Raw genomic sequence first — 23,664 nt, forward strand, 5'->3', positions numbered from 1 at the left:
GTGAAATAAACAGGCCTTACAGATGAGGGTGATGGTATCAAATTCTTTTATGTGGTATCACATGCTCAGTTTGAACCATGGTCTTCAAGGCTGAGCTGCTGGATGAAGGCTCTGCAGTAGCAGCAGTGCATTAGTGCCTGGTCACTTTTCTTGCAACTGGGAAATTCTGGAGAGATAGAATGTAAGAGAATAGTGCAGAAGGCAATCTGACCCTGAGGAGTTGCAGCTGTGCCAATCACCAAAGATTAGGAACAGGCCTGCCCTTAACAGGCCACAGCTGTGTCCAATAAGAAGATGAGTGCTACAAAAGAGTTGGAGCTTGTTGGTTGTGCAGTGAAGAAGATGGGGTCAGTACTGTGAGGAGCTGCTCATGAGGGATCACCAAGAAGGTATGGAACTTTACAATAAGGTAACAACATGGGAAATGGTTTTTAATGATTGTAAATTTGGTGGTGAGAGCAAAAGTTGTCTAATGCAAAGATATTGTAATATTGGTGTTTTGCCCCTGTGCTTTTCTCCTGTTGATCCTACAGAAGGTCTCTGCAGGAAGGAGCACAGCTGTTCCTCTGGATCTCTGCAGAGGTTCAGTCTGTTCACCTCTTTTACACCCTGGAATTTTACACATTTGGAATGTTGAGGTTTGAGGAAGGGGAGACAGTCTTATTTCTCATGATGTACATAAAAAATGAAAATAAAGATGAGACTTTGACACAGCAATGAGACAGTGACAAGCCCAGGAAAATATCCTTAATCCCTATAGTCTCTAATTATGGGGGGTAGCAGATTTTGCTGAAAAATGCTCTAAATCTAATTTATACCTTCAGTTTCATTTTGCTACCTGTGTTAGGACTAACCTATTCACATTCTAGGATAACTCCTTGCTTTTTCCAGCAGATGGAAACACGGCAAATCATGCCCCAACACCCATGTGAACAAAACAGACTTGGCTGTGCTCGGTTTTCCCAGGAGCTGACTGAGAGCCCAGAGCCAGGAGAAGGGGTCAGCACATGTGTCCAGCAGCACAAGGGCAGAGAGAGGCACTGCCATGTGTTCACTCAAACAGGGAGGAATCAGGCTTAACCTCACAAGAGTTCCTTCCTCTATACACTGCCTGAGGAGCCCCAGAAATTACAAAACCACCTGGCTCCAAGCCTGCTCCAAAATCCTTTGTAATTTAACCCAAAAGATCATTGCTCTGCCGAGGTCACCTCACTCTCATTGAGATTTGCAGAGGTACAGCCAGCTCAGAGATGTGCAGAAGAGCACCAAGGTCCATCACAAACAAACCTGTCTTACCATAAAAGAGAATTTTTCAAGAGTCCTTCTGAAGGGCTCTCCAAGGATGATGATGTTTCTGGAGGACAGATGACTGAGGATGATGTGACCATTTCTGCTCTGCTCAGCAGAGTCATTTGCCTGCTTTCCTTTGTAGGTACTGACCTGTTCTCCTTCCTTTTGTCTAAGATTCAATGTGGAACTGTGAAAAATCAGCCAGGGAAAGAAAGTGGCTGTGGTCTGTTGTTATTTAAAGCAGGAGTGTTTTGTAATGACAGGCAATTAAAGGGATGGTGCTGACACATCCCTGGTAATGTCACTGCACATAATGGAGGCAGAGCTCTGGGAGACTTGGGATGGCTTCTGATCTGCCAGCAGGCAATGCAGGCACAAATTAACTGTGTCTCATCTGATCAGGGGCTCTTCCAGGTGAGTCAGTCAATGCAAGAAGGGACCAAAGGGTGCTTTTTCTGCAGACAGGTGAGGGAAGGTAACTAATTTGCAAATTTGTTGTCTTTCTTGTGAAACTGCTTGAAACTCCTTTCAAGTAGGATTTATAATTGCTGAACTTTGCCTTGAAGGGCAGAAAAATACAGCAGGACAAAATACTTGAACAGTGCATACTGTGGTGTGTTCTTAAGTTCGTTAGTTTGCTCCCCCCATTTTCTGTATTACTTCCTGCTGCTACCCTGCCAGTTATGTTGCTATAGAAATGAAACTGCTCCTCCCTTGGTTTCTCTTATAAAGTGAAAGTTGTTTCCTCCTTGGGGTCAGTCAATCACTCTTTTGCTCCTCCCCGGTTTCGAGAATTTTCCTTTCTCTGGGAGGTATGGTTGGCTGTAGCCCCGGAGCCCCTCCTATGATTTATAACAGTTGGTTACTTTGGTATATCAGTTATGTTTCGTACCTCCAAATATGTATTTCTATTGGATAGCCGGGTTTCCCTGCCTTCTTCCCCCCTTTTCCCTTAAAACCCTCTCCTGCCCCTTGTTCGGGGCCATTTGCTGGGTGTTTTTCCCCTCTTTGTTGGTTCTTCTGTAATAAACCGACAGTTTTACCCCCAGCAAGTGGTCGCCTCCTGACTCGTCTCTCACCGCGCTGCTCCGAGCTATCACCCAGCTCAGCCCGAGGCCAAAGACGCCGAGGGGGGCTGTTTTCTGATGCGCAGGGGCCCTGGCCTTCGCCCCTCACCAGATAGCCGGATTCCAGGGCCGTTCACGCCCCGCGCAAGTGCATACACCCAAATATCACATAAGGGACATTAAGGCCATGTCTTAAATAACAAAAATCAGCTCAGCTGTGCAACTTTTACTGCAGTTTCATTGCTCTGAGTGGTAAAATTCCAGGCTCTTATATATACATATATATGTACTTCCAAATCACTTTGACAGACTTTAATATTGCAGTCTTCAAATTTGTTTAATAGACAGTTTTATCTAGAGAAACAGAGGGATATACAACCATATGTTTAGCTGCTACTTTTTATAAAGGAAATATGACATGTCAATAAAGACATCTCCATGTATTCTTTCTGTCCCGAGCTGCTTGATGTATTTCAGTCTTTTGGGTGTCATGTTTGTTTGCTTTTTACCCCTTCAAATTTAGTATTTAAAACCTGCTCAAATGGAACTATGGTTTTTTTTTTTCAATTTTAAAGGTGGAACCACTCATTTTGGTTTAGTCTGTAGATACAGATTTTGCAAAAACCATAGAATATATTCAGCTGTTTTTTATGGCCTTTTATAATTCCAAGGAAAGGTGTTGATACTTTGGAATTTAACATGTTATATTGTTACTTTTAGTCTAGTCATTGCAACGTTTTGTGGTTATTAATACACCGGCACCCCAAAATGTAAACAGTTACATATATGTTGAAAGTCACTGAAGATTTTTTTCCATTGCCAACTGAGAAGTGGAAGCAAAAATAAGTTGAATGGGGAAATATCTAGAAAAGATAAAGTGAGAGTAGAATTAGATTTTTAAAAAAAACAGTAGTTTCAAGTTTTCATACATAAAATAAACATGTATAAAAGAATTTGCATTTTAAGGATGTCTGAGTTTTAATTTGGCAGTACTGCTAGCATTGACTTAACAGTATTTAACAGGAAAATGTGATGGTCTGGATACTTCAGATCAAGTGCATGTTGTGTAGGACTGTTGAAATAATTTAGTTTAGTGTTTAAGACTCTCAACTAATATTTGGATAGGATATTATCTTGTTTCAAAAGTGGCCTTATGTAATTCAATAGGACCATTACTGGAGCAAGATGTTCCCATAGCTGAAGAGTAATCACACAATTATCAGTTCCTTCCTCTACAATTAAGATCTAATTATATATTTCCTTTATTTGAACAGTCTTGTTTACAGGCTTCAGTTCCTGATTTTTAACATGCAAAAGGGAAAGAGGTTGGGATTTTATGTGGGACTGAAGAAATTTCTTTTGGTAACAAAAAGTTTTATAAAAATAAAAAGTGTCTTTTCAGAGCCTGGAGATTAATGTACATTGAGAAACTTGCCTGCCTTTGCACCTGCAAATTATCATGGAGTGTGCATGGCACAATCAGAATAAGAGCCAATTACTGTTAATTCCTGCAGTGGAAAAATGTTTCTTGTTATGTCAAGGAGAGGAGACAGACCACCCTGCCTCTCTAGAACACTGAAGGTTAATAGTGGCTGCTGGCTTTCAATACCCACTGTGATCATTAGCAGTGTCAAATATCTGCCAGCTGCAGGAGGCAAAGAAGCTTCAAAAAAAGGATTCTGATTGCTTTGGAGAAATTATTGCAGAGAGATGGATGGTCTCAGGACCACTGAGGTTTGCTGAGATCTCAAACAATTCTGAGATTGCAAAATTTTCTGCTTTTTTGTTTTGAAGCCTAATATTTTCTTGTTGTGCCCCTGTGAAAGGAATGTTCCCTCCTTTAGTAGCAGTCCACACTAAACCGAAGCAGATAGCATAAACAGAGAAGGTTTGGAATTTTCTTCATGCTGTCTTGTTGCCAGGTTTCCTGCAAGTTTTTGAATTCTAGAAGCAGACATGTTTATTTTCTGCCAGTGGGCATTTTGTTAAGCTGTTCTTCTCTGAAAGGAAGCACAGTAGGCAGTGCTTGTCAATATATCTGTAAATGCTGTGAACTTTATAGAAGTATAATAATACATTTTTAATTGATTAAACCTGTTTGGCAAAGAAACAGAAATGGAAAAGTACAAAGAAAGAGGGAAGTGGGAAAAATGGGCCACAATTTATGAATTAAATAACTATTCAATTGAAACTCACTGAAAAGGGCTGTAAGACCTATTTATGAGCTTCTTTACATAATTATATTTTTCATCAAATCATTCTTAACTGAGATTTTTCTTTTGTCCCCTGCCAGGACTTTACATCTGGCTTATGGAGAGCTCTTGAACACTTTACAGCTGTCATCATGTCATGATGTGTGTTTGATTCTGATTTCTGCAGCAAGATGCAGGTTGTATGTATGAAATTAACTACTACCTTTTTCAAAGTCAAATAACCTTTTATCCCATCTAAGAACACTTACAGAATGTGATACACTCTCCTGCTTTTCTGTTCCTCTGTGACCATCAGCAAAAGGAAAAGGCTGTTTAGTTCTTCCTTTGGTACATTTGTCATGATCTTCTCCCCAGATCTGCTCAAAAAGGTTTCTGCTTTTTACCCTTCCATCCATTCAGTTCATAATTCCGTTCATTTGGCATTAATGTGCTAAATAGAATAAATAATTTGCCGAATAGAATAAATTTGCCATTAGAATTTTTTTTTCTGGCCCAATCAGTTTCTTTTTTTTTCCCCACTTCCCTGAATAGAATGCAAGCCCCAAAATCCTGTTTAGCTGGGACATGAGTAGAGCTGGGAAACAGTGTTTAGAAATGCATTAGGTCATGAATTTCAACAGACTTGTTTTAAACATCATTATTGGATTATTGAACCCCTTTTAAAATGTAGAATCTGGCTGTACTGGAACAATTTAAAGGCAGGCAGCCCTACAGGCAGTGTCCCAAATCCTGTTAGAATCTCAGTGCTGGTGTGGTTTAAGCACATGCAGTGCAGGTCCAGCAGCCTTTTGCAGGTAGCTCTGAGGGGCTGTGGGACCTCTGCCCCAGCTGGGACCCTCATGGCAAGGGTTAATGAGGCACTCAGCCCACGACAGCCAGCTCAGCTGTGCAGCAGGAGGTTCAGAGCCTTGCTGCAAGATTAACTGGGGTTCAGAGCCTTGCCACAAGCCTGCTGCTGCTGGCCAGCTGAAGGGATGGCAGAGCACATCTGCTCAGCGCTGAGAATACACTCAGGGTTGGATGAAAGCACCATGTATTTAATATCTTTGGGAAACTTGCAGACATCGTAGCAAGGACTTTAATTCTTGGGTTTTTTTTAAATAGTTTGAAATATGCTAAACACATTGATCTGTCTATTAACATAGCAGTGAAGTCTGTTACACTTGTCATCGAGGAGGAGCTATTTTCTGTCTTGGCATTCCTCCCCTCTTGCAATGGGTTTTGGTTGCATGCCAGTCCAAAGCCATGTGTTGTAGTTGTTAGGCATGACATCTCCCCATCAGTCAGGGATGCTGAGTGAGTAGTGAACCATGTTCTGTTTGGTTTCTCCCTACTAAAGGCAGAGCAGCTCTCCTGGTGCTGGTCGTGTTACTTTGATGCATATGTGGGTGAATACAGGCAAAGCTGAGGATAATTGAATTATTCCATTTAACTGAATTTCAAAATCACATATTTACCTTCACCACTTGTTTCTGGGTTTTTTTGGTTTTTTTTTTTTTTTTTTTTGGTATTCATACACTTTGGAAAAAAACCAAACCAAAAATAAAAAAGAAAAAGATTCCAAAAATCACAGACACACACAATTAAGTTTGAAAGTTTAACAGCTTTGCAAGTTGTTTCTTTCAATACTAAAAAGCCATGCTATGATCTTTACTGTTAGTGAAAACTTGATAAATCTCTCCAATGAGTAGTTGCAAGTGCTGTACTATGTAAATTGCTTTCAGAACAAAATGGGAGGACAATGCTATTAAAAACAGATTGAAAGGCCATAGTTCCTTTCATCAGGCTACTCAGTCCACAGACTGTAGAAGTTAAAACCCACATCTGAGGAGACAAATCTCTTTAAGAAGATATACAGGTTGAAAAAAGCAGAATTTGAATTGTCATCAATGACTATTCTTTTAAGGAGTTCTAGGAAAGGGGATAACCCTAAGATACGGTTATGTTCTCTTATGGACATCCCAGATTAATTAGAATCTCCAAATCACAGAATCCTCTAGGCTGGGAAGGATCTTTAAGAGTGCCAAATACAATTGAAAATGTGACTCTTCCAAGTCTCTGCTGAGCTGTGTCCCCAAGAGCCCCATGTACCTGTCTTTTAAATTCCTCCAGGGATGGTGACTCACTTCCCTGGCAGCCTATTCCCATACCTGACAACAATTTCCATGAAGGAATATTCCTAACATCCACTCTGGTGCAACTTGAGGCCATTGCCTCTCGTTCTGTTGCTTGTGACTTGGGAGAAGAGATTGACTCCTGACCTGCACCCTCCTGTTAGAGAGCTGTAGAGAACTCCCTGAGCCTCCTTTTCTCCAGGCCAGCCCAAGCCCAGCTCCCTCAGCTGATCCTGGTGCTCCAGACCCTTCCCCAGCTCCATTCCCTTCTCTGGACACGCTCCAGCCCCTCAGTGTCTGTGTTGTTGTGAGGAACCCAGAGCTGGACACAGGATTTGAGGAGTGGCCTCAGCAGTGCCCAGGCAGGGGACAGTCACTGTCCTGGTCCTGCTGCCCCACCATGGCTGGGACAGGCCAGGTGCCCTTGGCCTCTTGCCCACCTGGGCACACCTGGCTCCTGTTGAGCTGCTGGTGAGCAGCACCCCCAGGGCCTTTCCCACCAGGCCCTTTCCAGCCCCTCTGCCCAGCCTGGAGCTGCAGGGCTTGGTGTGACCCAGGGCAGGGCCTGGCTGGGCCTCAGCCCATGGAGCCAGCCTGGCCAGATCCCTGTGCAGAGCCTTCCTGCCCTGCAGCAGATCAACTTAGTATTGACTGCAAACTTATTGAGGGTACACTTGAACCCTTCCAGACCATTGATAAAGACATTAAACAGAGCTGGCCTGCAGTACATCACTTGTGATCAGCCCCAGCTGGATGTAACTCCATTCCCCACCATCCCTTGGGCCTGGACATCCAGAGGCAGAATAGCTGTCCTGTCAAACATCAAATACCTGTGAGAGCCCTCTTTGCTGCTTCACAAGTGCTCAGGCAATTAGCAAACTTTCATCATCCTGCTGAACTTGTAAACTGAACTGGATAACACACAGCTCTCTGTCAGTCACTCCTCAGATGTTCAGAGTTCTTACTGCATTTTTATATTTATTGTGTTTTGTCTTTCCCAAGGGTAACCTGTGTGGTGCTGATTGTTCTTTTATAATCCAGTTTGTTTCTGTCCACCACATGATGATTTGTCTAGAGAAGTTTTTCTCTCCTGTTGTCTTTTAATCTATTCCCCAAAATATTTTTGTTTAAATTTTACATTCTCTGTTTCTTGCTTGATTACAACATGAAGCTGTAATTCTCCCTTCTGCAAATTCTGTAGCAGTAGCTCTACTGCTGAGTTCCTTTTGATTGGTGAGACAAAATCATTTACACATCTATATTTCTTAAAAATTCCTGGTGTCAGTTTTGAACAAGGATGAGTATGTTCTTGGCCAAGAATATGGCCAATAAAGTCATGTTCTATTTTGAAAATCACTAAATTCCTGTTCCTTAAGATGTATCTTGGCTTGCAAATCCACTGCAAATTCACCTACATGTTATCATTTGATTATATCTGGAATAAGAAGTGATTTCCTCCTGCTGCTTGTCAAGGTGTAGACATCCCAGGTTGTATTTAATAACACAGCTTCCTAGGGTGACCTCTTTTCTGCATGAATGTTGGCTCTGACCTTCATTCTGTTGAGCTCAGTTCATTACACATTCTCTCTGCCTGCCTCTGCACTCTCTGGGGAACACTCTCATTTCAGTGCACAAGGGGTTTCACTGCTGATGAAAATCCCTAAGCATCACAATTAAAATTTACTCTGCTGTGCTCAGTCTAGGGAGAACAATGTATACTGCAGTGAGTAATTTAGATCTCGTTAAAACCAACTTGAATTATTTATTTCCACATCAAGTTAAAGTCATTTACATGCATATATTAAACATATCTAAAGGGTTAAACAAAATGAGCCATATTCTGCCATTAGTCTATCTGGAGCCATGGACGCCTGATTCAATATAACTTAGCAAAGATTTCTTTACTTCAAAGTAAAGAAAATTTTGTGTTTCTTTTTTCACATAGTCAGAACAAGCTTGTGTCACCTTTGCAGAAAATGAAGACTCCTTCCATTGTTGAGTATCTCAATTTCCTTATGCTGTTTGGCCACTTCCTATGTTCAAAATATGTTTTAGAGTATTTCCTTAGAAAATCTATTATGTCTGTTTCTTGCATTGTTCTGATGAGAACACAATGAGTTTTTAAAACAAGTTTAATTAGAAGGAGTAAATAAACGTTCCACCTGTGATGCTGAGAAATGATACAGAGGCATTATCTGTGTTTATTTGGGTAAACCTGAACAATCATTTGTGATAAAGTTGTCTCTGATGTAAATACTTCTGTATTACTGCAAATACTTCTGTATGTCTCTGTGGTTCAGTCCTCCTCTCAGCTGAAAACCATTCTCTAAGGGCAGGTTAGAAATGGTAGAGGTGCAATCCATCTCACTTATCTCTCATCAGGTCACGGTGCTGAAGCTGCAGTCCCTGCCCTCCGATGTCACTGTCATATTCTCTGAAAAATCCTTTCACCAGGATTTCTTCTCCTGGGAAGCTGAGAAGCCTCAGGGAAAAAGGAAAACAATATTATCTCATTTGTTTCTCCCTGTTTTGCTGCTTTGGAATGTGGTTTGGAGATTGTTTATCCAACATGTGAATTGTTTTTATTAATGATCAATCACAGCTAGGCTGTGTTGGACTCTGAGGAGTCAGTCACCAGTTTTCATTAGTATCTTGTTAAACCTTCTCCTTCTAAGAACATGGAGTCAGATTAATCCTTCTTTCCTGCCATGGGGACCCCAGAAAATACCACACTGAGTAACTAATGTGGAGAATGTACCAGGGCTCTTGGTGCTGGGAAGGAAAGCAGAATGTGCCTTTAAAATAATATTCCCCATTCCTTTCCTGGCCCAAAAAAAATCCTGAACTTGTCCCTACTCACAGAATCTCAGGCAAGGATCTCTCCCACTGACATTTCCTGAGGTGTCCCACTGGGCATTGCTGCAGCAGCAAGGATGTGAGTTCAATCCAGCATTCATCCCTCCCTTAGGAGGGGTTTATCTCTCCCTCCCAGGAGTCAAATCCCCATCCCTGCCTCACAATAATTCTTGGCATTGGTGCTGATCTCTCGTCCATTTGGCTTCAAGCCTCTCCATGGGCAGCAGCCACAATACCTGCAGCTTTTATCAGCTGTGTTTCACCACCATCTCTGTTGTAGATTTGCTGTAGTTTTGACTGGAAAATTGAGCAAATTCAATGTATTTAAAAGGAAAATCCTTTCTTTATCACAATGAATGAGGGTATTCTGCAAATTTTTGTTGAACATAAGTAAAAAAAAAAAAAAGAAAAGAATTAGAATGGGAATTGAATGCTTCAAGTTGAGCCTTAAATAAAATTAATAGTAATGGTAAACTGTAACGAAAGTGAGATGTGTATCTCAAGAGCCTTAATTCAGTACAATATTAACTCATAATTATTCTTATTATAACTTCAGTTCTTTATTATAATGTCGCATTTGAATGGATTTTTTCCTTACAGACATCCAAAAGATAATATGCTTGTGAAATGTACACAAAAAGTGTGCTTGGTTTCTGAGCATTTGATACCCTTTGACTGAATCAATAAATATGCTCCCTTAGGTGGACTTTTGGAAGCCTTTGAATCAGACTTAAAGCCAGGATTCCAAAACTCTCATGATATACAAAGTTAATAAATCTCAGTGTTGGGAGAAGTACCAAGAAGAAAAGCATTTGACTTCCCATGTTGGATTTAGAGTTTTCTTTCTGGACCAATGAAAGTATTAGAAGACTTCATGATAAATATATTCAGTGAATAAATTTCAAACTGTGACCATGACCAGATACAGTTTTGTGAAATCTTAACAAAACATTATGAAATCTGAAAGACAAATCTCTAGTTTCTTAAGTTCAGTAAGCAGGGGTTATCCCTGAAATATCAAGTGCAGGAAATTTATTTTCTAAATTATTAACATGATTTGAAGTCTAAAATATATTCAATTTATTTATGTTCAATCATCAGCAACTCACATTTTTTGATCTTAGAACTTTTCCTTTGATGTTAAAGACATACTAGAGTGAAAATCACAGTGTTATAAATGTTTAACCTACAGAAAGGCTAACACAAAATTTTTAAGAGGCAGAGTCTTACTGTAATTGTAGTAAGGAATTTTATAATACTGTTGATTCTTTCCTACTACTAGCTCCAAATTGAAAAATCTGAAACTAGTATAGTAGCAGTGAATTATGTCAAGTGGTTTTCTGTAAAAGAGTCATTGTGTGATTAAGAATGGCATTTTTGGCATGTAATTCTTATGTATAGCAGTATCTTACAAGACAGAGAAGTTCTGCTGATAAAGGAGCAAAAGATGAAATATCATTTGTTAAACAAGTGGTGTCCTGCAGGTTACTCGTATATGGAGAAAGCAGGCAAAGAAGTAGAGATTAAGAGGGGCATTTTTCATACAAGAAAGGAAGAAAAAGTATTCTGTGTGTACAAGACAAAAAGAGCAACTTGTTGGTTAAATAATGACCACAGGTTTGGGTGTGTGAAGGCAGAAGAATGCAGCATTCATATCTGGATGTTTAATAAAATAACCCTCTGAAGATTTTGCTTTTATTTAGGCACACATTCTTAGGCCCATTTCTAAGAATGAATACCTGTCTTTAAGAATGGATAAATTTTTGATCATCAAAAGATAAAGTGATGACCTCAAAGATATTTACAGCATGATTCATGTTCCCAAGGTATGTAGTACCTTTGTCATAGAAAGAAGCAAACAATTCAGATTTAAATTAAGAAATAAGATGTGTATGGTAATTAGTCAGAAAAAAGAGAGACAGGAAATTTCTACATTTCCATGCAGATCTGAATGAATTCACAGTGGAATCTCTTCTGGCCAGCTTTTCTCATTGTGCTGTGCAGTGAAAAGGATCTGAGGCATGCTGAGTTCAGGCAGAATCTTTTGTGTGTGCATTTGTGATTTATAACAACCTTGGACACCTTGGGAAGTGTTGCAGAAAAGGAAAATTGGAAAGAAAATAAAATCTAAACGATTGTAAAGTAATGCTCTTTTTAAAATCTCACTGTGAGGATAAGTAACTAAAAGGACCATGATGCTCAATTATGAATATTTTATTCCTGTGTAGTGTAAGATCTTTCAGATGAAATGCATCACATTAGTGAAAAACCCAAACACCTAGTTCATTAAAAGATAACTGCATCATGAAAGACAAGAAACAGCCTCTTGAAAGTGCTTGGCAATGCACATAAAGCACTTTTGCTTAATTCAATTTGAAACTCAAGCATTGTAAAATCACCCAGCTACATTTTCCTTATCGGCATAATTTATGAAGCAGAATTTCTGGAGCTGCAGTTGTTTGCTTTGTTTCCATTTTTTCCCCTATTCTCAGTAAAATAATCATGTTTGCCCCTAGAAGCAGGGAAGAAAAAAAGAACTCTTCTTCCACAGCAGCTTACAAAGTGCACTCAACTCAGATTTCCTTCACATTAATACCCCTTAGCTACTCCAAGTGCTTTCTGTTTGTGCATGAAAGAGTTCATACTGGAATTTTCTCACTTTTGAGTAATTGAGTGCAATATTTTCTAATGATATTAGAACCACAATGCAATAAAATATAAAAGGATGCTCTCACTAGCTGATTCAGTTACATTTTTCACATCAAATTTTAACAGCAGAGACTGTGAAATGTGTAATATTATGGTCTCCAATTCTTATAAATTGGCAAGCATGGATCAGGCCTAGCAGGAGCCTCAGAGCCATCTGGCTGGAGCTGGAGATCTCTCCAGAGAGCAAACCAAGTGTCAGAGTGCATCTTTCTGTAAGTTGGAGTGAAGCAACCATAACTCACTGTTTCAAGGCTTGTGGTTTGGAAATAGCCACACTGAACCTGCAGAGAACTCCGTGATTTGAAACTCAGGATTAACTCCCCCTGTAACTGCACTGACATGGAAGGGATCCATGGGCAGAACCAAGCCCTTCACCCTGAGATGTGTAACCATCACCAGCTGCATTTTTGAACAACTTTACTGGAGAAACTCACTGGAGTGAGTTAAGAAGCTGTGTGGAGTGGTAAGAGGATCATGACAGAAATGAAGAGTCATTGTCTGTAGCAAGAACTCAAATTTTGCAGTAACCTCTACCCACAGAAAGTCTCTTTGTAATTAGTGGAAGATCTTTTGTCAGCGGGAAGCTGGGTAATGGATACTGAGCCTTTCTTGGCTGAAGAGATAATGAAATACCTTTGAGGATACAGGGCTGGATCTGAGGATGCAGAGCAGCAGAAAAGTATAATTAATAGAGGAAATTTCATTCTTTGTAGCACAAAGATTGTCATCTTTGAAGAGGATATTACAGACCTTGCTTATTCTGGTATTCCCAAAATAGCCTGAGCTCTTATGGTAAAATTCCTACTGTGGAAAAGGCAACAGGAGATTTGTACTTTGCCATTTCTATAAGAGCACAATATATCTAACCCTAAGGCAACAACCAGACTAGCATGAGAGACAGAGGAATGTCACTGATGTGTAAGAGCAGAGCACTGGTAAGTCCCATATAATATTCACAATCCAGTTCTCAGTCTAAGTCATTAACAATAACAGTAGTCAATGAAGGGATAGAAGGATTTCTTTGAAGAGAAGGCTGCTGAAGCCTTTTGCAGCTGAGTGGTGAGCTGGTTTCCAGGCCAGAAGGACCAATCAGATTCTGGCAGAGGGGTCTGTCCCCACTGTGTTGGCTTTGGGATGGTGTCCAAGGCAGAATCTTTTACATTTCTTTTAGAAATGGTAGCAAAGGAATTTAGTGAGTGGTTGTGTCTCGAGATCTCTAGCTGCTCAGAGTGACCCTGAGAAATGTTAAAAGATCTCTTTTCCCAGCCCGGTGCTCGAAGAAGGAGTCAGAACTCTTAATTTCTCAGTCTCAATGTTGTTTATTGTATCTTATCTATAAAATTCTTTCTCCTCTCCAGCTGAGGTCCACTCCGCAGGACAGTCAGAGGCACTCTGCCTGCCCCCAGGGTGGTGTTATCTTTTTATATTGAAAATTGCGTGTGCAATATTTACAATTACTTTCCAATACCTATCACCTGTGTTAGTGAGCTTCTACTCTAAGCCAATCTAAAAGTGCCACCATCACAGCAGAAGATGGAGGTCAAGAAGAAGAAGAAGGAGAAAGGCTGGACATGCCCGGTTCCCTCCATCTTGCCCCCTGAACCCCCCTATTCTAAAAAACCCAAAAATCTATTTTTCACCCCATGATAAATTCACTATCATTCTGCTTTAACTTTCGTGGCTTGTAATTCTTCATACAAGGTTGGCCATTGTTTTTTCCAAGGGCTGAATCAAAGGCACAGGGGTCTTGGGCTCTGTGTCAAGGTCTCTGAGCCCCCTGGGCAGGGGCTGGAGCCATCCCAGAGGGATTTCCTGGGTTTCCACAGCTGTGTTTGACTGCCCATCCTTACCAGCCAGAGTTTTTATAGAGATGTCTCAGAGGATCCCCCATAAACAATGGTCTGAATTCCTTGTCATCACGTGCTGTCCAGTGCTGTATTGCCACACCAGGGACTGATGCTTCACTTCTGGGATTCCCTGAGCAGGGGAAGGAATTTCTGTGAAGACAGGGTGAAATACTGAGCTCACAGTTTGCAGGAGAGAGGTCAATTCCTCTGTCATTTCTTTTAGCCTTCAAAGTAAATTAAAATGCACAAACAGCTGGTGCACACCTGCTCCTGGATTTAGGTCCTACTTGCTTCATATCTTCAGCTCAGAAGACTTTCACTTTTTTATAGTTAACTGATACTTTTTCATATTTTCTAAATCAATTTGGCTTTCATGCTTTTGGTGTTATACATGGGATATATAAGCTTTTTAAAAAATGGTTTGTTTACCAGAAAAAAAGAAAAAAGTTTGAAGAGGAAAAAGATAAGCAATTTAAAATATTCTGTATGCCTTATTTATACAAATTGGATGTGTATGGATATTATATGTATGAAATCTAGAGCTGCTGAGAAAGTGAAATTTCTGTCCCAAGAGAAATTTCAACATTTTCATGCTGGTTTTATCTTTGAGAAAAATGATAATCAAAATATTGTTATGGCTTTCAGAGCAAAGCCTTAAAAAATTCTAACTTAAAAAACATTTATAGGAAAATATTTGATAAAATTATATGGAATATCAGCATACTGGTTTTACATAAAATATTCTTTAAATTGCATATGAGAAATTAACTGTAGTGGATTTCAGTCTACGCTGCTTTTTATTATTGCCTTTTAGATCAAACTTCATTACTGCTCCTTAAATAAAACATAAGTAAATTATAAACATCTGGGATGGTTGTGCTCTTCTGGAAGGAATCTGAGATTTAATAAATAAAATAATTTATAGTGTAAGTTGTGAGTTTCTCATTTAGTTTGTATAAAATGATTTAATGGCTTGAATTAGCTTTGGTAGACCATTACTGTAAAATCACATAATTTTGTGACACATGGCAGTATAATAGTTCATATATTCTCTCTTGTTTACAGTAAAATATAAGTGAAGAACATAAAAGGGGAAAGCACAAGAAGAAAAGCCTACAGGTGTATGTGATGAGATGGAATAAACTGGAATATCCACTGCACAAGCTCTTCATTACATTCCAAATGTGCACAAAAGGATCAGTGGCTACATGGGATATCAAATGTTGGCATTTTGTACAACATCCAGAGAGACTATGCCACAAACAATAGCAATCAGCTGTAAAACACCCTGGTGGGTAGATTTTCTTTTTAGGGATGAGAAAAAAGACTTAAAACACAATTTACCCAAGGTACTGCTGTAGGCATTTTGGACTTGCTTGTATGTGATGAGCTATGAAAAATAAATAAAATAATAGAGATCAATTACAGCAGAAAGGAATGGAAGCCCAAATGCCAAAAATGGTGTACTTGTCTGTTCAGACTGAGACTCATTCATCCAGTCTGGCATATTCTATGACTGATTTTCAGATGTTAACAGCATTCTCTTTGAATAGAGGAGGCAAAGATCCACATTTTTCTTCTGGAGAACAGGTTAGTGCTCAGGCCTGAATACTTGTAAAGTACCCACTTTAAATTACATCTGTCCAATAGTTTGTGTAAACATATCCTTAATACTGACAGAGAAAATATTTACCTTGAGATATTCTTACTTAACTGTGGTCTTTGTGTTTTAGCTTCAGGCAGTATGTTTATTCTTAATTAACTTAAATTGTCTTAAACAGATTAAACATAAACCAGTTAGATAATTTATTATGTGTGAAGACAGCAGAATGATGAAAAGAACCCAGAATATGATAAACTAAGAGGGTACATCTGCCTTTTGCAGCAGAAGAAAACTTTTCACCCCTTTTTTCTTAATTTTTCTCTGAGTTGTCTCCAGCTGCATGATTTGTTTCAGGCTGTTTTTATTACAGAGGACTGCTGTAAATTAGTACCAGGCACCTGAGAATTCACTGGGAGGTGTGCTTATAATTTTTTTTTCTTTTTAAATCAAAAATGTCAACACTTATTGACATGTTTGGGTCTGCTTATTTGTTTGGTTGGTTGGTTTTTTTTTTTTTAATTTGACAACTTTTCTGAATTAGAAGCTTATTTTCTGAAAAAACTCAATATATTATTGTCTAAAAAACCAATAATAAAATACTGCAGGTATTTAAGTGTAATAAAATATAATACTGCAGGAGTCAAGAGGCACCTTTTTTGGAGCTGGTTGTCCCGTGTGCTCTGTGCCTAAGTTCAGAATCTCTGTGCATGTGCAAATTTAGCAGGAGTTAAGAGTTCCATCAGCTTCTGTGTCATTGCTTTCTCCCTCCATGGGAAGCCAAGGTCTGGGGCTCTGAACATCTGCTGCTGTGCAGCAGTGACAGTGCTGGTGTCAGAGTGTGGCACTGCTGCTGGAGCAGGGGACAGCTCCCTCCTCCTCCAGCATATGGCAGCGTGTGTTCTCATCAGTCATCACCTGCTCGTCTGAGCCCGCTCTGAATGGCAATGAGGGGCTGAGGGTGGGCAGTGGAAACTGCCCTTGGATACAGAGAGCTCCTCACAACCATCACACACAAGGTTAAACAAAGATCAGCTGAAAGGGGCTGCTCCCAAAAGTCCACATTGCACATTTAGTGCTAATTTCTGCAGGTAATTGGAAGCCTTCTAGCATTTCTGCCAGTTTCTGTGCACAGTTGTGGTTCTGCCACTGTGAGGGGCATGGTTAAGTGACTCGTAGCAGCCAGGATTGTGTCCATGAAACATGGAATAGAAACTCTCAGTGGAATGAACTCTGTATTGGAAAAATCCACTAGATTTTACTTTAATAATGGAAAAGGAGCAGTGTTCTATCTCTGGATAATACTTAAACTTGTATAGAAACAGATGAAATATACTGATAATTGTTCCCAATTGATGAGAGATAAGATGATGGATAAAACCTGAATATCCTCTTCAAATACTTTATCTGAGCTGTTATGACTGTAAATAAATATGAAATACTCACAAAGTGAAATTGTTTCAAGGTTATATGACAGCACTAATGGCTCTTCACATTGCTTTGTTTTTCCTTTCAAGACTGAACAGTGTGTACACTTTTGTGTATTTCTATAAATTGACGTGGTTGAAATTATGTGAGCATTTGCCATAATATAATTGACTGTATCTCACTGGGGCTCATGTTTGGGCACACTGCTAGATGTTAAATTGGAAGAAATGTGGAACTGGTCCAGAACTTGAAAGGAGCTCTAATCTCTACCTCATTCCTTTTTTTTTTTTCTATTTTTTTTTTTTAATAATCAAGACATAGGTTTGAATACATGTTAACAGACCTGATACAAGATTTCCCTCAGGTGTGCATGAAAATCTTGTCCTAAGAGAACAAATCCAGCTCCTGTCAGAATGGACAGCAAGCATTCCATCACCATAAATTATTTCTGGATTGGACCCTAAACTGTTTCCAAGCGTTCTCATCTAAAGTTCTACAGAGAACCCTTTTAATAGAAAAATCCGTACTTGGACAGTGATGTCAATCTTCGTGTTAAAGATCAGCCCAGTGGGGATAAAATATAAATATAAAACTTGTTGCAATATTGGGTTTTCTTCTGCTATTGCTTGACTGGAGAGCACACTCAAGTTATCTGCTTTCCTTTTGATCATGGACACTATTCCTGCATTAAATCAATTGCTGTTCTTTTGTACATATTCCATGACATTGAAATTTCTCCTCAAACTATTCTAATGTTTAATGCTTAAATTAGTCTGCTCTGTTTAAATGCTTTTGGCTTTGTGTGTTTGGCTTTGTACTCAGGAAATGATTTTGAAATAAAAATGAAGGACAGTAGAACAATTCCAGAAGAATCCTGATACAATCCTGACTTTTAATATTATATTAGTATTTTTTTATACAATTATATCAGGATTTTTTTGATAGTCCTAATGGTAATTCTGGTATTTCAGAAGAATATTTCCCATGGAAGAGTAACTTTTACAGTATTATATAAAACTCGAGTAATCAGTTTGAATAGAATTAGGGCAGCAAAGAGCTGTAAAGAAAAGTTCACAGAAAGGTGATGCCTTAGGGAATGAAGTTCCCACACGTTTTCTTGGTGGCGGCTCTGGTTAAAAATGTCCTCTGGCTTCAGCACCTTTCCAGTGATCCCTCAGCTGGGATAACATATGGAACCTGTTGCTGAATAGGAATTAGACCTGAGTTTGTAATGACCTACCTTTTTCATTTTTTTTTTTGTTCTCCCCAGGACAAACAAACAGGAGGCGGAATAGAGGTAAGAATTGGTATTTAAAGATGTGAGGAAGGGGAACTGCATGTATTGAAACAAAAGAACTCAGGATAAATGACCACACTGAATTTTGCTTTCCCCCTCCCCCCACCTCCTCTTTGCTTATTACATTGGTATCCATTTTCCATTTTGAAGGATTTTTAAGCAAATCAGGCTTTCCTGTGCCAGCTCCAGAGGACAAAGAGCAGCTGCACATATTACAAGTGAAGGTGCCTGCTGGAGTCTAGAGTGCCTTGGTCTCATTTTACATGGCTGTGCTCTGTTGGGAAAGGGTAAATTGAAGCTGCATAAGGAGCAGGTTCTGGAAACTCTCTTTAACATAGAAGAGCAGTTTAAGTTAGCCAAGTCTTTCAATGCTGCCAGAAGAGGAAATCCCACCCCCACTTGCCCATTCCAGCACCACTTTTTGTTTACACAAGCGTGATCCATGTAATAATTTAAAAACCCCAGAGTCTGGAAACAATGTGTGTATTTATTTTGCCAGGTGAGTTGTAACTGGGATCAGCTCCCTAAGCAGCTACCTGAGCACTTTTTCTGGCTGAAGGGATGGTTTTGTGAGGATATGGGGGGCTTTGAGCAGCACCATTGGCTTAGAGCAGCTTTCAGTGCTCAGGGAACTGTGAATGCACTTCTCAAGGAAAGACTGGCAGCTTGCTTTGGCACTAGGGAGCAAATGGAGAAAAGTTTACCTTAGCCAGAAATTTGGTCTCACTATATCTCTTGCATTTGTAAATCAGTGCTACAGAGATTAGTGCATGCATCACCAGCCCACAAAGAAGATATAGGAGTGTGTTCTCTCTGCCAAGCACTGAGTTTGTGCTTCTTCCATTAACTGAGTTAAAAATACAGCCCAAAGCATGAATCCAGGATAAATATCAGATGCAGAGAGTAAAAGATGTGCTTCAGTCTATCTTTCATCTGGACATCTGCAGTTCCCCGACTCTTTCCCAGCTTGTTTGTGTTAACCTGGCTTTATATCACACACAGCTTCTTTTTGTGCTTTATCACTGATGCTCCCTCTGGGTCAGCCTGTCCCTGCCTGTGGTGAGAGCACAGTCTGTGTGTTGGGATGTGTCTGCAGCTCCTGCATCTCCCTGGGACTATTTCCTCTGTTCACTCTGTGAAATTAGGGATGCATTTAAAGGGATGGGAACTATTTGGAATCATGTCTTCAGTTTGCATCCTTGTGTCACACACAATGAAGATAGTGAATAGATGAACCTGCTTTCCTAGTTCTCACATTTATTAGTCATCTACAATTAAAGAATGCTAATCTGATGGGGCAAGTGGTCAGCTCCAGTGGCACATTTCCAGTTTCTCTCACCTCATTATATTACTGCAAGGGGAAAGCAGTCCAGTTCTTTTCATATTATTATATATTTCAAAGAATACATTCTTGCCTGGGCTGAGACTTTGTCTGACAAGTTTCAGTGCCACTCGAGTTCTTTATGCTTGAGCTATAAACCAAGGAAAGGAATAAAGGATTTTCATAATAGAAATGCCTCACACCACATTAATTGTATCAGCATGAACTGTGGCACTACAATCAAGGTTGTTTTAATTTGACTAAAAATGAATAGATTACTGTGAATCAATTGCAATCTAATAAAGGTCTTATTGTAAAACCCACTGATAAGATCGAGTGGAATTGTTCTGAACTGTGCTCCTGGGAGTGAGATTTCAAAAGAATTAAATGCTGCCTTTTCTAAATCTTTGATCAGTGATTCTAATGGAAATATAGGCACGCCTATCTCCCAGTGTTTCCACTTTTCATTAAACTGTTGCCAGATTATTACTAAAAGAGAATTCTCTTCCTTAAAGCTTTATTCTGAGAGGAATTGAGCTGCTCCTGGGCAGAGTTGTGTTCTCTGAAGTGCTATTGTCTGTATAGGAAGATGAGGGTGCTTAGCAATTCACAGAATTTGGCTCAGGAGCAGAGAAGTGGAAGGTAGATTAAGATGTCTGAAAGAGGAGTGAGTGGTTCATCCCAGTCTTAAGCAGTTGTTTTCAGGTGGACTCTAAAACCAGCCCATCTCTGCACTGTCCCAAAATATTGTCCAAATATCTGTGTTTTGACTAAATGCCTCATTTTTTCATTGCTAAAATTTGGAGAGAATAAGAATCAAAGCTCATTTTAGTGAAAACACTTTTACTCAAATTAATGGTAATCTGAGCCCCAGATTGTTGCAGGATTTCCTTGGTAAAAGACCACGTTCTGAAGGTTCAGTTAAAAGTAATCAAACCTTGTCTGTGTGTTTGATCTTCCCAGAAGGAATCCAATATAAACTTTATAAACTCACACCCAGTCATAGAAAATGTAAAACACCTTTGAATTTTCAGGGATTATTCTGTTATCTCACAGACTTTTATTAATGCTGCTAGTTAAGAGTTCAAAATTTCTATTTCATGACTAGAAATATGAAGTCTGTTTTCTTGGTCCTTTAGACACACATTTTGACAGCTTTTCCATGTTGCTGAATGTATTGATTCTGAAAGTTTTGTAAGTGGCTGTTTGACTAAGCATTTGTGCCATCAAAGCTATATTTGTCCTTTGCCATTTTGAAGCAAAAAATTTCAAATGGAAAGAAAATTGGGATGTATAAAAGTATCAGGGATATTCATAGATAGAATTAATAATGATGACAGATTTTGAAAGCATTTTGACTTCTACTTGCAGATGTTAACCAACTTTAAACTGTCAGAGTTCAGGCAAAGAACCGTGTGAGTTGTCTTGATTAGTTTCCTTTTGCTGTTGCAGATTTTTTCTGCCTTCTTTTGAAAGACCCAGCACTGAAAACTGTCAGATGCAAAGTATTGGACTATATGCAAGATAGTTTATACCAGGATGGCAGATCCTATGATCCTAGAGGATTTTTCTAATTTGCAATTCTCATATATTTCTTTTTTTGCTTTTTTTCCCCAGCCTCAGTCACACTGTCAAGGAGGAGAAATAACTCTCTGTGATTTACCCAACCAAATATGTCAGAAATTGTGAAAAATGACTGGTCCTATAGTCAGTGATCAAAGAAAAGGAAAGAGAAGGAAAATTATATACCCAGACTATCTGAAAAACACTTACTGATAGGAAATGCATTTGTTGAACTTAGGAACATTTTATGAATGATTCATAAACAGGATCGTGGTAGATTTTGCAGCAAGTAGAATCAGTAGCAAATAAGTTTAAAAGCTATGAAAAACCAATGTTTTAAATTGTCAGATTATTCACTTAACTGAGGCTCTATAATTAATAAATTAGTAATCACTAAATTCAGACAATCATATTTATCTGAATTGCTTTGAACAAATTGTAGCTTTATTATCTACACAGTGAGGCAGGATGCTTAGGAACAGGATTTTCTTCTCTTTGCCTTTGATTTAGAAATATTCAGTTATGTTTTGCTCAGGTATTTTGTCATTTCTGACTTCTGACCCCAATCAGAGCTTAAGGAATAAAAGGTACAAGAAAATGCAATCAAACTAAAATTTAGCTACAACTTAGGCAACTGAATTATTTTAAATGAACATGCTTGCTTATCTCCAGTTTATAGCATCCTTTGATGACAGATTTTGGTGTCATTTGCTACAAGTGCTGTTCCTGTTTTAGCTTAACCCTGTTTCAAGCTGAGCATATGCATTAGTGGCCACAGAGCTGGGGTCAGTGTCATTCCTCCCAGCAGCTCTGGAGATATTCCACTTTCCCAGCTGCTCTGGGAATACTGCACGTGATGCTGCCAACCTCCCCAGCTCTGGGAAAAGCTTGTCATTCCAGATCTCTGCTGATTATTGCAGAGTACCAAGGTGTTTAAAAAAGATAATAATGAAATGTTCGGTTTTTCTTAATAATAAATTTATTTATTCTTTATCCATAATAGCTGCTCATTTCAAACACTTCTTATTCATTGAGAAAGCTTCATCACTTATAGATGCTATATAGATTTTTAATTTTCTCCTCTAAATGCTATATGATGCCTGTCAATTACCATTTTGGTCTAAGGCTTTAGGAATTAGATCAGCCTCATTAAAGTAGAACAAAGCAATTTCAAAGTAAACTGAGTATTTTGTGCTGAGCAACCAAAAAAAAAGATACACTAATCTAAAATTGCCATTTTCATATTGATCAGCCAGGCTTTCTTTCCTTGAAATGCTCTGTAATGAATTTCCACTCAAATTAGGCATGGACACAGCAACTGCTTGAAGATGTTAATGGCCAACAGAGCATTTCATGTCAGAGCTTGACCTTGACACTTGCATCTAGCTTTGTGTTCCTGCTCCCCAGCAATCTTACATTTTAGGATATTTAAATTTTGGTCCCTTCTAGGGGCTTCTTTCACATTAATGATAAAAATGTAAATGCATTACTGAACATATGTGAAAGTCCATGGGAGCAGAATAGATTCTGTTTTAAATGTGGACATTATTAAAGTTAATCACGTATTAACATTTTATTGAATAAAGATGGATTTAACTGTTGCTTAGATACTTCCCTGAGTCAATGATTTGTGTTGGTCCATTACCATGTAAGGCCATCTGTGAGTTTTAGATGTAAATCTGAAGCCTGTGAGTCTTTGGGACAGAACAGATATGTGTTGTGGGCTTTAAGATTCAATGTGAAAGCTTTAGAATAATGTTGTTAACAATGTTTGCAAAATAACTGCAGGAGCTATATATTCTGTCTAGTCCAGATGGATAAAATCCCTAAGGGACATTTGTTTTTATGGCCTCTAACTTATTATTTTAATGCTTAACTTTTATGAGGCAAACTCATTATTTTTAGCAGTCGTTTACTATCTCTTAAATGCAGTGAAAGGCAAAAGAGGACTACAAATTTCTTATATTTAAAGCTACTGAACCAAATTTCAACAATTACCATAGACCTTGTGCATTTCTTAAATAAAAATAAGGGTAACTGTCTCTTGACCAAGGCTTTTACCCTCTGAATAAAACTCAGACATTATATTGAAGGCTTTGTCTCATTATTGACTTGGTGATAGTTGGTGTTAGTGTTTCATCAGACTGTGTTTGATCACAAATCAGTGAGATTTGCTCTGAGTTCAGCCCAATACATGCAGAGTAGTCTGTGTTTTACAGCTGTTAAAAAAATCTGAAGACAGATACAGAACCTTTAGAACAGAATTGATGTGATCTCAGGAAATCACTGGTTTCCTTTACTAATCCCAGATTCAGCTTTACCTGAATAATATTTGACAGCCACTTGTCCAGCCTGTTTT

The 23,664-nt window shown here is 39.0% G+C and overlaps 1 long non-coding RNA gene across 5 annotated transcripts; it reads left to right on the plus strand.

Annotated features, from left to right (window-relative positions):
• Nucleotides 1-311: 311 nt before the first annotated feature.
• LOC135447720 (uncharacterized) lies at nt 312-5,052 on the plus strand. Of its 5 annotated transcripts, none has more exons than XR_010440262.1 (4): nt 312-389; nt 892-1,432; nt 1,705-1,755; nt 4,651-5,052. It is a non-coding gene; the product is annotated as an uncharacterized LOC135447720 (long non-coding RNA). The 5 variants fall into 5 exon arrangements; XR_010440260.1 differs by having other exon boundaries at nt 320-389; nt 895-1,432; XR_010440261.1 differs by lacking the exon at nt 1,705-1,755 and having other exon boundaries at nt 892-1,704.
• The last annotated feature ends 18,612 nt before the right edge of the window (nt 5,053-23,664 follow it).

This window comes from Zonotrichia leucophrys, chromosome 4A, assembly GCF_028769735.1.
Source record: "Zonotrichia leucophrys gambelii isolate GWCS_2022_RI chromosome 4A, RI_Zleu_2.0, whole genome shotgun sequence".
NCBI classification, from domain to species: domain Eukaryota; kingdom Metazoa; phylum Chordata; class Aves; order Passeriformes; family Passerellidae; genus Zonotrichia; species Zonotrichia leucophrys.